Source organism: Euprymna scolopes, chromosome 26 (assembly GCF_053919585.1).
Source record: "Euprymna scolopes isolate OS-2025 chromosome 26, ASM5391958v1, whole genome shotgun sequence".
Taxonomy (NCBI): domain Eukaryota; kingdom Metazoa; phylum Mollusca; class Cephalopoda; order Sepiida; family Sepiolidae; genus Euprymna; species Euprymna scolopes.
The window spans coordinates 104,102,292-104,107,736 of NC_136507.1; positions in this window are offsets into that span (position 1 = coordinate 104,102,292).

The window sequence follows — 5,445 nt, forward strand, 5'->3', positions numbered from 1 at the left end:
CGAAAAGAAGGAGGAGGCTAATGAGACGATAATTTAATGGGTCGGTTTTTTCGTCAGAATTCTTGTAAACTGGTACCACAGAAGCAGTTTTCCAGCAGTCAAGAAAGCAAGATTCCTTAAGGCATTAGTTGTAAAGTTTGAAGAGAACTGGAGCAACCTCAACAGAACATTTTTTTAATAGCACAGCCAGGATGAGATCGGGTCCACATGCTTTTGATGTGTCTAATTTTTTTTTTATGATATCATGCACTTGAGAAGGGGTTATTTTCAGATCATCTAGTGTGATGTCAGTCCACAAAGGAAAATCAGGGAGGGAGTGGTTTGTTGGGTTCAATGTAGAGTTTGAAGCAAACCGACTGGCAAGCATGTCAGCCTTCTCGATTGCCGTGCAAACAACCTCATGATTGTTGGATAGTGTGGTAATTGTTTATTGCCCATTATTTACTACACTGTTGTAGATTTTCCAGAAATTATGAGTTCCTAATTTTTATGCTACGATGCATTTTCTGGTGGTTTCAGTAAATTCTCTATTAGATGTTGCTATTTCTTTCTTACAATTACTTCTAGCTTTGATAAACTTTTATGTGTTTGTATTGGACTTACGTCGGATAAATCTGCAGTATGCTTGCTGCCTTTGAGCAATGGCAGCTGCACGAGAAGAAGTAAACTATTGGGGAGAGTGGGGTTAGCTAACCTCTTTCCCACAGAAGAGACGTTGTGAGCTTGTCTCTTTTCTATCACCATTTTCATGGCAAGTACTCGATTGAATTTCAATTTATGATATCCCCTAGCCAAACTTTCACAAAAAAGCACTCTACTAACTACAACCACTATCAACAATTTTCCCCACTCTCTACCTGTGCCTAAATCTAAGCACAGATTCCATGAACAAAGCCTCTTTCCTAGAACTGCCCGACAGTGGAACATTGTTCCACTGGCCTGCTTCCTAGCCGATTACAACATGGTAGCCTTCAAATCCAATGTGAACAAGTTCTTGTTGAACCGTCCCCATAAATAATCAAATTCTATACAATTTACACCATTAACGATTACTACAATACCATCTTACATTCATTAACCCCTTCCTCGGGTGGCTTTCAGGCCTCAATAAGTGGTGACTTCCTTGTAAAAAAATACTTTTCTCAACTAACATTTTTCATATATTACTTAAGGTGGGTTTCTATCTCTGATATATCAAATTAAGTCAGAATTTTAAAGTTTGATCTAAATAACATTTAAGCTGAACATCCAAACTTTGATTTTGATTTACCAATTTTTACTTGCTATTGTTGCACCATGTTATTAGTAATATAAAAATATACTTCACTACAGTTTATTTCGAAAAATACTTTTTTCCAGATAGGAAGATTGTTTGAGCAAAGGCATTCCCATGTATGGGTTAAAAAAGTCATTCGTTCCTTACAAACTTAGCTTTGGTTGTTTTGTTATACGGCATATCAACACCTTTAGGGTTATTTAATGCCAAACCCATAAATTTGGGGGGGAAAAAAAGTATGTGTTGAATTGTTCTTTATATCTTCAAATATTTATTCATGGGGTTTGGTTTGGTTTGGTTGTTTTGTTTTACAGCATATCAACCCTTTTCTGGTTATTTAATGCCAAATTTAGTATATATATATATAAGGGGCCCGATCTGATATATATATATATATATATATATATATATATATATATATATATATATATATATATCAGATCGGGCCCCTTATATATATATATATATATATATATATATATATATATTCATCCACATACAGTACTGTTTTGCTGTTTCACAGCTCATAAGTGCAGCTAGACAGGCAACTACCTCAAGCCAGGATCGAAATCCGATCGCCAAAACGACAGTCGGGGCTTCTGTTGCACTATACGGCTGCTGCTGCTGCTGCTGCTGCTGCTGCTGCTATGCAGGCAGTGAATTAACAATGTTTTGACATTGTCCAAATACCTAAGTTCAATTTCTTTACACAAAGAGCATCGCTTCATACACTAATGGTAATTTGTATATCACTTCCTAAATGCTCAACCTAAGATAGGGAGCATAATATATATATATATATATATATATATATATATATATATATATATATATATATATATATATATATATATATATATATATATATATATATATGGTCGAGCTCCTTTCCCGGACCAATGTGACTTTCTCTCTCTCCAGATTTCCCTGTCTTCCATCAGCTGCCTCAGGGAAATACCAACCCCACATCATAGTTTGTGCTGAGATGGCAACACTCTAGGATTGTTTCATTAGGCTACACCGTCGGATGAAAGAGACTCTCTCATTTCAGACTTAAATTGTGGCAGAATAAGAATATAGTCTCTGGTAATCTGGTAGGGTCACTCATTGTGGACAGATTGATGTAGAACCTAAACTAGCTAACGGGACTCTGGTGATGTCATAGGGAGCAGCATGACAGTGGTGCACCTTGGCGGAAGAACTAAAGAACCAGTCAACGACAGGGTACAAAAGTGCTGAGCAGAAGAATGAATCATTGATTAACGGTCAGAGTCAACCAGTCTAATTGAGAGACTACTGCGTTTCACTTGTAGACGTAGCTCACACAGGTGATAGTATCTGAGCTATCGAAAGATTCAATGTGACTCAAAATCAAACTAGAATTCCATACCGCATCGACCGTCACACGGTAACCAAATCTAGTAATTAAAAAAAAATGTTTTGTTCTCCAAGTTCTTTATATTTTCAAATATTTATTCATGGTGTTTGGTTTACTTGTTTTTACTTTGCAGAACATGATTGAGTTTTGCAAAAGGAAGGGAAAAACAATAACATCAATATTTGTTGCATTTTTGTTCAGGAAGCCAGTATCTTCAGACAGCCTAATCTAGTAGCTTTAGGTTTTACTATTGTGGACCTGGGAGCAATGTTAACTTAGAAACAACTTCACATTCCCTACAGCCCCCAAATAGATGTCTTTTAAGGTCGTACCAATAATCTTTTACAAACTTCAATACACAGAAATTATTTCTACATCACTATCTGTAAACATTTGTTAGGAAAAAAAAAGACAATTTTACATTTGAAAAAAAAATTTACATTTATAAAAAAAAAAAAGAAGACATTTTTTGCATTTGTAAAAAAAAAAATTACATTATGGATAAAAATCTTTCAGTTTCACTTTTTCTCAATTTATTTCAAGATAAAGATTAATGAAACAGATAGGCAGGTATGCATGTAGGTAGGTAAGTAGGTAGGTAGGTAGGTAGGTAGGTAGGTAGGTAGATAGATAGATAGATAGATAGATAGATAAAGTCCAGAAAAACAATTTAAAAGTCGCCAACCACGTATGAATTGAGTAAAAAAGAAATTTCTATACCCCCCCCCTCTCTCTCTCTCTCTCTCTCTCTCTCTCTCTCTCTCTCTCTCTCTCTCTCTCTCTCTCTCTGTGCGCGAACTGTTTTTATTGTAGTGCCATTAAATCACCACCTGCCCCACCAGAACGCATTTTTGTTGAACGGATAGTGCTGACTATTAAATCAGTTGTTTGCGGCTTCAACAATATCATGTATCGCCAAATTGATGGCATATATCCACAGGCAATGCCCCCCCCCACACACACACACACTTGTTCTTTCGTTTCATCGGATTTTTGGAAAATCAATTGTTTCCTAAAACTGCCAACCCGGCTTTTTACACACGTTATGATGACGACATTTTTTTTGCATGTTTTTTCATCTAAGGCAGAAGTTTTGTGGGGTCGCTCCTGATTTCGAATAATGTAGTTTTTAAGTTTTAATGTCTTTGAATAAAACTACATTGAAACATCAGAATTTATGTTTCAAAGTTCCCTATTATATATTGAAGGGGACAGCTCCCGGTTTTTAGTTAGAAACGAAGTAATTAGGATCGAATATAATTATTATTAAAGGAGAATGCTGGAATCGAACTCAGTTATCAAAATTTGAAAAGAAAACATATTATTAGTTAGATATGATACCAGGAATGCACTGGAATTATCCATCGTAGTTAGAAATAACTATACAACAAAGTTTAGGTCAGAGGAAAAATAATGGAACGCGTGTTGCCAGGACACGTGTTGGAAGCATGTGTATGGGATGCAATGCACATATTTGGCCTGCGTGTTGCCATGACATAGAATTAATATATAGACTTAAGTTAGACAAGGAAGAAAGTCAGAGTCACAGCGCGCGAGAGAGAACAGTCTGAGTTAGTCTGGCAGAGAGTTAGCTGAAACTCCTTAGGAAGTGAAGGGGATGAAAAGAGGATACAATGTAGCAACTTAGCCAGGCATCGAATTCCCATCACCAGCTGGAAAAATAAATGTCTTCTATTTGTTATGTAAGCCTTTTGTTTTCATTTATCATTTCAACCAAGGTATTGCGTTTTGTCTTTCAAGTTTGTATGTTACCATCACGTTGTCCCATCGTATTGTATAATGAACTTTGTATGCAAACCTTTTCCAAAGGTTGACAGTATCCCTCTCTTCAATAGTGCATCTCTCCTTCCTGCTTAATGACTTCTATTACACAGCTATCTCTTCTCGCTTCAATCATAAATGTAAACTCTCCAACTAATTGGGTCTCGTCGTCTCTGTGTACCCCGTAGTATTACATACCATCCTTTCTGAACTCCGCCCTGTAACATCTCGCATGTGTGTGTGTGTGTGTGTGTGTGTGTGTGTGTGTGTGTGTGTGTGTGTGTGTGTGCATGCGCGAGTGCGTGCGTGTGTGTGTGTGTGTGTGTGTGTGTGCATGCGCGAGTGCGTGTGTGTGTGTATAATTTTCCATATTTTCCCTGTAAGGCATAATCACGTCGACACGCCGGTTCTCGTCAAATCACCAAAGTTAAGCAACGTTGAGCCTGGCTAGTAACAATTGAGTGACCATTTGGGAATTCTAGGCACTGTTTTTGTTCTCCCCTTATCTTAGCATTGTTTCTAGTCGTCCTGAACCTCCACTTGCCACTGGTATTTAACAACGCCGACTCAGGAGATGTGTGGTTAGAGATTGTGCAACCCTTGCTGAAAAAAATTTCATGCACGGGCACCCTTACAGTGGATATCCATTGTCTGTCAAAACTAAAGGAAGCTACCATAATTTTCCATTCACGGGTAGCTGTGCCCACTGGATATATATATATATATATATATATATATATATATATATATATATATATATATATATATATATATATATGCAGGCTTAAAGGAATTTCAGCATGTGCCATTCCAGTTTTTTAGGATGGGTGTTGTTGAGTTGAGTCATGTCAGAAGAACCCAGAATTTCTGATCACCAAGCCATTGTTTTATAGGAGTTTCAAAGTTCACATCGACTTGTTAATATGACGTTGTTACTTTTTGGAGTTTAAAATGAGTTTTATTAGTTAAAAATATTTCGAGTTAATACGTACCTGTGAAACTTTCTTGT